Source organism: Podarcis filfolensis (assembly GCF_964270895.1).
Source record: "Podarcis filfolensis genome assembly, chromosome: 12".
NCBI classification, from domain to species: Eukaryota; Metazoa; Chordata; class Lepidosauria; order Squamata; family Lacertidae; genus Podarcis; species Podarcis filfolensis.
Window position 1 is genome coordinate 25,343,366 of NC_139614.1, and position 11,877 is coordinate 25,355,242.

The 11,877-nt window shown below is 42.4% G+C and overlaps 1 protein-coding gene across 1 annotated transcript in view; it reads right to left on the bottom strand.

Annotated features, from left to right (window-relative positions):
* ITGB8 (integrin subunit beta 8) overlaps window positions 1-11,877 on the bottom strand; it is a 43,742-nt gene that overhangs the window by 29,258 nt on the left and 2,607 nt on the right. The window lies entirely within an intron of this gene.

An 11,877-nucleotide genomic window follows, 5' to 3' on the forward strand; every position in this document is an offset into this window, starting at 1 on the left:
CCTATTAATTCTAGCACATGCAGACAGCTTGCAGTAGCAGCCGATGAGACACTACTGGCTTCCCAACACAGCGGGTCACTGGCACTTACTGAGACAGAGGGGTACGAGGCGAAGCAATAGAAGCGTGGCACAGCACATGATGATGGAGCCAATGTGCACATGCCCTGCACCCGCCCCTTTCCCTCCCCTTCTCGGTAAATGCCAGCAACTCTCTGTGCTGGGAATCTGTGAGAGCAAGGGTGCCCCACTTGAGGCATCTTCACCATAGGAGCCAACTACTAGGGGCGGAGGTGCCTTCGTCCCCCCAGTAAAATATTTGAGGGGGCCATCTCCAAAGTTGATGGGCATTGCTATTCAAATGGGGGAGTGTGTGTGTGCCATGTCATGTGATCAATTATGTGGGGTGGGGCTTACCTGTCCCCCCACACTATTTTATTCAAATTGGCACCCCTGCACCTTGCTGAGCGCTACTATAGCCAAGCACTCAGTTCATTGTTTTTAGGTGGTTAATACAAGTCTACAACAGGAGCAGAAATTAAATCTTTGTTTGTGTGGCATCTGCCCGAAAGGGATTTCTAGTGAGATATGGAACAATCCCTCTCAGATTAATAATCCACAGTAATTGGCTGCTGGCAACTGTGGACTACAGTGGTACCTCGGGTTAAGTTCTTAATTCGTTCCAGAGGTCCGTTCTTAACCTGAAACTGTTCTTAACCTGAAGCACCACTTTAGCTAATGGGGCCTCCTGCTGCCGCCGTGCCGCCAGAGCCCGATTTTTGTTCTCATCCTGAAGCAAAGTTCTTAACCTGAAGCACTATTTCTGGGTTAGCAGAGTCTGTAACCTGAAGCGTATGTAACCTGAAGCGTATGTAACCTGAAGTGTATGTAACCCGAGGTACCACTGTACCATTATTTCAAATAACTCTATTCCTGATTGATTTCTTGTCACGTTTTTTTTTTAAGTGTAGCATGCCATTCACTATTTTCAACTGTTTGATAGAGTTTTGGAAGGGCGCCCTTGAAATGCAATCTGTTGCTCTTTGTTCTGTCAGTTCTCGAGAGCGTTCAGTATGGCAGCAACAAAGCATTGCTGTCTCCACATCCATAAAGCTAGAGAGGGAGAACTGAAAGCTAGAAGATGAACAGCCATCTATTATGCCAGGTCTTGCACTGAAACAAGATCCTCAATAACTACAACTGTTTATCTTCACGGTATTTTTTTTAAAAAAAGGCATGTGTGTGTTTCTTTCTGTGTGTAGTAACATTAGATGCAAGAGTAGGCCCAAAGTTTATTTTGCTTTAAGCAAAAAGGTAAACTGTAGTACATTTAAACTGATTAGGGAGGGTATGTGGGTCAAGCCAGAGCAAGAACATTATTCCAAAACACCGATTTGGTAACACCTACCGAGAAACAAAAACAGAAAAATGTTGGGAGGGAAACCATACACTGGTAGCTAAACTGTGTGAACAGCCAAGTCACATACATAGCACAGTTCTTGCTGGGTTTTCGCTTCACAGAGTATGACGGTATTTGTAGAAATCAACAACATACAATACCACACACCTCCATACACACAGAAAACTAGCATGGCAGGGAAAACAGCTCCCAATAGGTTTTCACCGTATCATCATGGAGACACAACTGTGGCTTCTCAGAAACCATGTGTTCTGATGATGTAGCATCCAAAGATATATTAACGAAACAGGAATAGGAACGTAAAGGAGCTGTCTCATACAAAGTCTCGCCATACACCCATCTGCCTGATCATTGTCCACAACAGATGTGGAGAACCATTGGCCCTCCAGATGTTGCTGAACTACAACTCCCATCAGCCCCAGCAAGCATGCCCGGGGGATAGGGATGGGGGAACTGTAGTTCAGCAACATCTGGTGGACCAAGGGTTCCCCACATCTGGTCTACAATGACCTTCAGGAGTCCTTCAACCTGAAGTAGCTACCTTCTGCTTGCAAAGCATGGCACCTCCTCTATAAAGCCTTGGGCTCCCCTTTGTATGCATGCAAGACTTGATGTTACAGTAGACTACACAGAACAATGGTGCTGGAGGAGACTCTTGAGAGTCCCATGGACTGCAAGAAGATCAAACCAATCCATTCTTAAGGAAATCAGCCCTGAGTACTCACTGGAAGGACAGATCTTGAAGCTGAGGCTCCAATACTTTGGCCACCTCATGAGAAGAGAAGACTCCCTGGAAAAGACCCTGATGTTGGGAAAGATTGAGGGCACAAGGAGAAGGGGACAACAGAGGACGAGATGGATGGACAATGTTCTCGAGGCTACCAGCATGAGTTTGACCAAGCTGTGGGAGGCGGTGGAGGACAGGAGTGCCTGACGTGCTCTGGTCCATGGGGTCACGAAGAGTCGGACATAACTAAATGACTAAACAACAACATAGAACAAAAGAACTCTAGAAATCTCTGCATGAAGCTGCCACAAGTGGTTTTCGCCCAACTCCATAATCCCACCAATAGAACAAGTTTTAGCAAATGACCACACACTAGAGTAGAACAATAACAAGGGGGGGGGGGATGACACCAATATAGCGGCTCAGTAAGTCACCCCCTGTAGGAAGTCCATTTGTCTTGTTTTTTTCTTACTAACATTTTTTGATACACAAGGTTTAAAACAAATGATCTGGTCTTATATAATTTCTTTAAAAACAGGGTTCAGAATCTGTTTGGTTCATAATTTGTTCCAATAACTTCTTATAGAAGTAACATTTACAGACATGCATTCATTCATGAAATATTTCTCATGTAGCTGCCAGTCTATTTTTAAAAAATAAATTAGAACCAAGGCATTACTAAATTAGTTATATCTTTTCTAAAGAAAAAGAAAAAGAAAAACAAACCCCTAACACTAAAGCTAGAAATATTTTTATGAGTTGGCTTAGTATAGGAAAGAGACTTTTCTTACCATTTTACCAACACAGCCCAGACAAAACTGAACCGTTATGATGCCAAAAGTCAAGAGGCAGGCTTCTACTGGCTTTAGTTAAATAACTGAAACATGCCAAAAAGGTATTTTAAAACAAGACAGGCCATATTTTGGCTCAAAAAAATTACACTGACATATATACATAATAAAACATGTGTAGTTAGTTATACCATACCCAACTGTATATCATATTATCCATTCTAAGAGAATTACATTAAATAAGGCTTAATGACCCTGGCATTGCAAGAAATTAAAGAATTTTAGAATAAAAGAGAGAATATTTCTGGGACAATACCAAACATAATGCATTTGGAATAGAATTAGGTTATAGGCCACAGAAAGCTCAAATCAAATATTTCATTTTAAGCCCTCATTTTACTGCCCCAACTCAAATAATTAGAACTCTTAAAATCCACCTGTCTCCAATGCTCAGTAAATAATTGAGTACAAATTTACCAGCAGATACCAAATCTTAGTGCGAGCCCATGGGAGGAGAAAGGAGTCAAGTTTGCATTAATCTGACTATTGGTACTTTTCTCATTTCAAATTTAAGGCTTACTGAGATGTGGGAAACGGCAAGCAAGGTTTTCTGTGAGTCCCTGGTAAGTCTTGCAAGAGCCCCAAGGTACTTATGTGCACATGTGCAAACAGAGCAGAGCCAGGAAAGAACTCCATTTCCCATAGTTTCTGAATACTGAGATATACACATGCAATGCCAAAGGCCCTACCATAAAAAGGTAAAGGTAAAGGGACCCCTGACCATTAGGTCCACTACCATACTAGTTCCCAAAAGTTCTGCCTACAGCCTCTCCCAGGAAGTTGGAGGAAGAGGAATCCCTGTGGGTCTGAAACTGACCCATCTAAAACAAATGTAAGGAGCAGGATTCAAAAACCCAGTGCCCAAACTATCCCATTTTTACGTTCACTCACCACTAGTAATTTGTTCACACTTATGACTGACTGATTTAAAAGTGAACTGTAATAGAGCTTCAACTGAACCTGTATGCTTTTGTTTCCTTGGTTACTTCAAACAAAAATTGAACATTAACTTCTGTGTTAATTATTTGCCTAACTCAGATTCTAAAACAAAGATAGTTTTCTCAGAACCAGAAATTTAAGTTTCTGTTTCAGTTAGATGAACTAACGCTAGTACTGTTTTAAAAATCCACATTTCTACTTGTAAGGGGGGAAAGTTGCTTACATTTATGGATGCACATAAGCAACTGAAGCACCATTCTATAAATCATCTATTAGCTTTTGCGGCCATAACGATACAAGTTAATGTTTCATCATACAGGTTAATGCACATGATAATCTCTGGAAATGTTACCAAGATAGCAGTGAAGCTAGAACACAGCCATTGGGCTAATAGTCACTGGTAGCCCAGTCCTCCTTGAATTTTGCTAATTCTTAAAACCATCCAAGTTGGTGACTATGTATTATGACTACAGATCTGCATTTACCTACCAGATATAGTGTTGTGTTTCATACAGAATCCCCAAAAGAAATCTAACATTACAGATTTAAATGTATCCAACTCATACCTGTAACGAGGAAAGCTTTTTTTAACCTTATGAACAGAATTGTGGCCAAATGCTTTCTTGTTTCTGGTTCAAAATTTGGCAGGTTCACTAGGTTTATATTCAAATGGAGCCCTCAAAGTGACTCACAACTGCATTTTATAAAATTCACGGTTGCGTTAAGAAAACAAACAGGACAGCCAGCCATCTGGAGTAGAAATTCCTTCCCAGTGTTGATTTCAATCACTGCAGGTCTGCTTTCCAATAGTGTGGTATGAGTATGTGTTGCTAGAGTTGAGCCCCTTGAAGTCATATGCATGTCTCATTTCCTAAATTTAAAATCGACACCTGCATGAACTCATCTGGGATACAGCACCACTATCATAAGTAATCCTTTGCCTTTGTCTCCCTTTGCCTGTTTGCTATCCTATAAATTTTAGTTATCTTGGTGTCTGTGCTAGTCTATTTCACTGTGCTCACAGGCTTACTTAGGATTTTACACTGCTTCATTGTTTGGACTCACCTGGATAGACATTCCTAACATTCCAATTCTTCTTCTGGAAACATTTTAGCAAAAACAGTTCAAATCAGATAACATCCCTCTAAGAAAAATATTAGGACTTCTCATCAAGGACTGCACGTCCAACAACATGTTTGCCTTTGTGTGGCCTCTGTCATTGGCCGGCTGACAAAGGACCACTAGGAGGCTGTACCATTTTCTTCCCAGAGCCAAGGAACTGGGTTTAAACCTTGGAAAAACTCAGGCCTTTGAGAGAGGTCAGTTCCTTGTTCTGGATTGCACTCCCTCTGAAGAAATGGGTACCTACCGACTCACTTGAAGTCGCACATGGCCTTGGTGGCAAAGAGTGCTTTTTATCAGCTTAGGTTGGTGAGGCAGCTACAGATGTTCCTGGACCGAGACGAGTTGACCACTGTGGTCTTGGCATCAGCAACCTCAAGACTGGATTACTGCCACATGCTCTATGTGGGAATGCCCTTGAACTTAACCCAGCTGGCGCAGGATGCAGCAGCTAGGCGGCTGATGGGAGCATCCTGACGACACCATACCATAGCTGTCAACGTTTCCCTTTTTAAAGGGAAATTCCTTTCTTCCGAATAGGATTCCTTGCAAGAAAAGGGAAAAGTTGACAGCTATGCACCATACAATACCTCTGCTGAGAATGCAGCACTCACTGCCAATATGCTCCTGGGCCTAGTTCATAAATTTGCTTTACCACTTGAAACCAGGGCTCTTTTTTCAGCCAGAACTCAGTTATGGCACCTCTAAAGTGGGTGCCATTGCCATTCTAAGAGAATGAGGGAGGTGTTCACTGTGAGTCCCAGCACCAATTTTTCTAGAAAAACAGCACTGCTTAAAACCCTAAACAGATTACTTGAGGGACCATCTTGCTTCATATATCCCTGCCTGACAGTTGTTATCCTGGGATGGGGTACTGCTTAAAATACTGCATGGATGTTTGTACTAGAAGCTGAGCTTTTAGTGTTGCCTCTACAGCCCTCTGGAATCAATTATCAGCTGAAATTAGTCAGCTAATGTCATGATATTTAGGTGGCTATTGGAGATGTTCCTGTTTAAGAAGGCTTCCCTCTAACTGTGCCCAGTCAAGTTGTGGAATACTAACCCTAATTGTAGAAAGGGTTTTATTGCTTTTAGAAATGGTTTTACAATTTTGTATTTTATCAAAGTGCATCTTAACTGCCAGGGGTGCCAACTTGAATAAAATATGGGGAGGGGGGCAGGTGAATCCCCACCTACATAACTGATCACATGATGTCGTACACACACACCATGTGGCTAGCAATGCCTCTTAACTTGGGGGGGGGGGGCTGGGCCCTCTCAAATATTTTATTGAGGGGGCCAAAGGGAACTCAGCCCCTAGGAGTTGCCTCCTGTGTTTACTGTTTTGACAGCACCTAGGTGTGAAGGAGTTTATAAATAATGTAACGTAAGTAAGTAAGTAAGTAAATAAATAAATAACTCTATCATGGCAAGGAGAGACTAAATTGGCTGCATCCATCATGGAATATTGGCAGGGAGCTTCTTTCTCCCCTCCCTGCAACACCCTCCCAACATGCTAATGTTACTGCCAGTTACACCTGGGACTGCAAAACTGAAGAGAGGCGCCCCCTGGCCTTTGCCACCAGTCAGGTGCCCTACGGCTACTGGGAGCCTACATCCCTGATCCCCACAAATAACATTGCAGTAAAGGGGAGAGAAAGTGTGGCCCAAACCACTGGCCAGAGAAAGAGAACTTGCCCCAGTGCTTGCTTTCCTCAGCCTCAGGCAGCAGAACCAAGGGTCAAAGATGCTGGAAGCTGTAATAATCCAACATCTGGCAGGCACTACACTGATTACTTCTGCTCTAAAGACCTACCAAAAAAAGTTACTAGGAATAGAATCGCTGAAGCTGTCAAACAGTGTCCAGTGCAGCTCAACATTAGATAATTATTAAGTCATATGCCAGAAATAGCTAATTGTTGGACTTCAGCTTGATCATTGTTACATGTAAACTCCTATCTCTTAACAGTTACTAGAATCACAGCACTGATTAAAGCAGTGTGGGCATAATTGTGTTTTCTATTAAACATTTCATTTGATAACTTCCTCATTACTTTTTTTCCTTTAAAGAATAAAGCCAAATTATTGTGTTGGAGTGGTTTTGGCAAGTTTTATTGTCCAATGTTCTCATTCCAGCATCAGGTACTTGTTTCTGTTGGCTGAGCTACGCTACAATTACCCTTTAGTTAAAGTCACAGAACAAGAGATCCTTTGTCACTGGGAAGTAAAACTTGTCTTTTTTTTTTAATCAGCATTCTGAAGATACTTTGGGACTTGGAACTTTTAATACTGCTTTTTTAATGTTGTATTTGCTCTTATTAAACCTCACATTCTGCCTTCACTTAAAATAAGTGGAAGTGGACAAGAAAAACTGAAATAATTAGTTAAAATATATACATTTTGCCTATTTTGTTTCACAGCTTTTCATTAACATTATGGACACTGGCACAGAAATAACAATTAATGAGCTTGAAGGAACATCATTTTCTATTTACTGTGACAAATGGCCCACTATCATCATACTGTGAAAAGAAGTAGGCTCTGGAGGCAGATCATTGTGTTTCCTTTATCTATATACTGGAGAACAATATACAGGCCAGTTATCTCGAGAGCTGAGCGCATAACAACATATGCTGCAGCAGAGAGGAAACAAAGGTAGACTCTCTGCCGGACTTCTTGAAACACAAAACTTTCTTTAATTTTAAAATGTTGCTCGTTCAGGTGATCAAGCTACAGGTAGATGCTGCCATGCTGGAGGCTTGATTCCTTGCAACTGTGGAACAAACATTATGCAACACTCGTAAAAGTGCCTGTTCCATATATTGAAGCAGTCAAATGGGCAAATATGTGGTAGGACAATCTTAGAAGTAAACGGGTCCTAAGCTGTAGAGTCCTTTATATACTAATAGTATTGCACTGATTCTGGCCTGCCAGCAAATGAACAGCCAGTGCAAGTCCTTGAGCAAGGTTGTAATATGCTGATAGGGTCTTCTTCCTGGCTGCAATTGTGCTGCAGCACTCTGCACTATCTGTAGTTTCCAGCCCAAGCACAAGGTGAGCCTGACATACAGTGCATTGCAGTAATCCAGCCATGAAGTTACCCATGCCTGAACTACTGCAGTCAGGCTACCCCAGTCTTGGAACAAACCTTAACTGTCACACCAGCCAAAGTTGATAAAAGGTGCTCCAAGTCACTGAAGCCACTGGACATCTCTGGAGGGATATGCGACCCTCCAGATCTTTCCCATACTCTAAATCTGCTCCTTCAGAGGGAGTACAAACCTGCCCAGGGCAGGCCATTGGTCAGTTCCTCAGATACAGGAAGTACACTGCCTCTGTCTCTCCAGGATTCAAGCTCAGTATATTTTCCCTCATCCAGTTCACTAGTGACTCCAAGCACCAGTCTAGGGCCTCTACATCTTCTCCTGATTTAGATGTTACATAGAAACAGAGCTGAGTGTAACCATCATACTAATGGCACCTTGCCTCAAAACTCCTAATGACCACTTCCAATGGCTTCAAAAGGATAGTGAATACTACTGGGGATAAAATAGTGTCCTGTGGTATGTACCCCACAGCATAGATGCCAGGGAGCCAAAAAGCATTCTTCCAATGCTGCTCTCTGGACTTCGTTATGTAAAGTAAGGGTTGGAACCATCACAATACAAGGCCTCCAATTCTCAACTCAGGTGACCCATCCATAGGACACCATTTTTTATTGTATCAAAAGCTACAGAAAGATCAAGAAGAAAGGGCAAGGTTTGACTCTCTTTGCCTCACTCTCGGTAAAGGTAATTCACCAGGGTGACCAAGAATGGCTTGGTCCTATAGGAAGTCCTGAACCAAGATTGGAATGGGTTGAGATAATCTGTGACATCCAAGACACTTTACAGCTACTCAGCCACAACCCTCTCTACACAACTTTCCCTAAGAAGGGGGCATTTGCAACTGGTCAGCTGTCCAAACCATTAGGTCTAGGACCAGTTTCTTTTGGGGTAGCTATACTACTGCCTCTTTCAAGATGTCAGAGACACCCCCCCACCACAACCAGTCTACTCCTCCTCTTCCAGGTATAATAAGCCAAGAGAGATGAATGAAGAGGACCCACAGTTGGACTTAAGGCCATAAGACCTTGTCCACATCATCAGGCTGAATCAACCAAAACTGATCCCACAACATGTGACACTCCTCAAAAAAAAATCAACCCGTGGGTCATAGAATCATAGCACTGTAGAGTTGGAAGAGTCATCTAGTTCTTAAAGATCCCAGAGATTTCCCCCCTACAATGAGATTCAGCAACCTCTGGACCACCCAAAACAACTCCACTTGACCACTAAAGGATTCAGTGCAGGCTGCTAAATGAGCTCTCTCCACCACCCACACTGCCACATGGTAGGCATGATGTGTACTAACTTGTGTTTGGACAACTTCGGAGTAAGATTTGTGCCACTTGCAGTCTTTGTACAGCCTGCCCAACACTCTCCAGAATACCTATGAGCCATCTGAGCTCTGCAAGAGCAATCACATCAAGCACCTATCATATCTCACCATTCCATAGCACGAACAGGACTTTGACAGGATCATCAGCTTTTTCTGCTGGAAAATCCCCCAGAGCATTCAGGAATCCATCAGTTTATAACCGGTGCTCAACCCTTACAGAGGATAATTGGTGCCACCAAACCAAACTTCCACCAGCTAATGTTCAGACTATGATAAGTGAGTGAATTGTTCGTGCACACGCACACCACAATCACCTTTGCTACATCCCTCAAGGAAAAGCCTAGTTCAAGGGTATGGTCTGATCCCTGTGTTGGACTGATGACCATTGGAGACAGCTCCATAGTTGTCATGGAGACCATGAAGTCCTTAAGTGTGCTTAATTTATGCTATTAGTTGACTTAGCTTTTCAGTGTTTATTTAAAACAGCACACATGATGTGACAATACAGTACAGTGGTACCTCGGGTTAAGTACTTAATTCGTTCTGGAGGTCCGTTCTTAACCTGGAACTGTTCTTAACCTGAAGCACCACTTCAGCTAATGGGGCCTCCTGCTGCCTCCATGCCGCCGGAGCACGATTTCTGTTCTCATCCTGAAGCAAAGTTCTTAACCCGAGGTACTATTTCTGGGTTAGCAGAGTCTGTATCCTGAAGCATATGTAACCCGAGGTACCACCATAGTAGTAACTTTAAAACGTATTACATCAGCATTCAATCTCCATTTTACTATTAAAACACCTGACTTCCGTTACACAGCTCTGGAATATAGGTATTCTTCTAGCTATGCCTTAGGAGGCAAGGGAGCTTGCCTGAACTGTATTAGGAACTGACTACCATCAGTTATGAAGACAGGAGTGCCTGGCGTGCTCTGGTCCATGGGGTCACAAAGAGTCGGACACGACTAAACGACTAAACAACAACAACCATCAGTTATCACCTCTAGTAATAAAAACGGTGAAGGTTTAATTTTGTGAAATAAAGTCTTTGTTTATTGAAGACCTTGTGTATCGTCATCTGTATATTAACTAATCTCATCTGGAAGCTAATGATAATCCATATCTTGTTCTCCATCATGACATTTGGGATAATACTTAACTGAAAAAATAGCTCCTGCATAGGGTCTTATGTAAGATTTCTAAACTATTATACCCAAGGAGTTGTATTATTGGGATTGGAGGATACAGATCCCAGAAGTTAAGCTTGTCTGGGGCATCATGCTTCAAGTGTCATTAGGATCAGATAGCATCAGACAGATCAGAAGACCCAAATATTTGATGGTATCTTTGCACTAATCCAGGGAATTTACATCTAAAGTCTCTTACCCATAATATGTAATCTCAAGCTTAAACTGACCCAACAGAGTTCTCTCTCTCTTTCTCTCCACCAGCCCTGCCCAAGACTTGGGAAGTGCAAGTTAGAGCACATAGGCCAAGAATTAAATCAGTGTTTAAAACCCCCATTGTTCTAGACACATTTTGAAACGGAATTTCTTTAGTGCAAGAAGTTTCTGAGCTCTGGGCACAGTACTGTGCCTAAAATTTCAGATTACAGCTACAGAGCGGAAGGAAAGGAGGACCTTTTTCTTCCTCCCCACTTCCAGCTACTCTCTGAAGACTGGAGAAGAGACCCTCTTAAGAATATTAGGGGGGTGGGCAGGGGAAGGACTAGACCATGGGGGAAATGAACATAATATTTAAGCTGTAATTCATTCATTTCCAGCTTTGTATTCTTGTTATAAAAAAGCATGCCTTGACATTCAGTTGTTGCACCCACAACCTATGTTTAAGGTGTCATTTAGCTCCCAGCTTTCACATCTAAGTTTCTAACACTGAACTAAATGTATCTGCATCTTAAACATAAGTCTCTAAATGGATCCCTTCTTGATTACTCATGCAAACCAGAAGCAAAGATTTAAGCTGGATAATTACATTTTACTAAGCAGTAAGACAATGTGAACTCATCACATTTGCAGGAACTCCCCTGACTGCAATAGCTTCTCTGTTTCAAGAGTGTCTCTTTGCCAGATCCACACATGCATTCCTTTACCAGCGCAAATCAGGATTCTCCACCAACATGATAAATAAAGCCTATGCATATCCCAGACTTGGGGGGGGGGGGGGCGTATGAGATCTCTAGAATGGGTGTTTGGGTTACCTGTAGTTCTTTATTTCCACAGGCTTTCTAATGTGCGGAACGCATTTCAATTCTTCTCTTATTTTTCTCGCTCGAAGAAATAGACCTAGCTAAAAGACAATGACTTGTCCAATACAACCTAGTGATTGTCACGGCTGCTCAACTTGAGTCCCCTTATGTCCAGAGACCC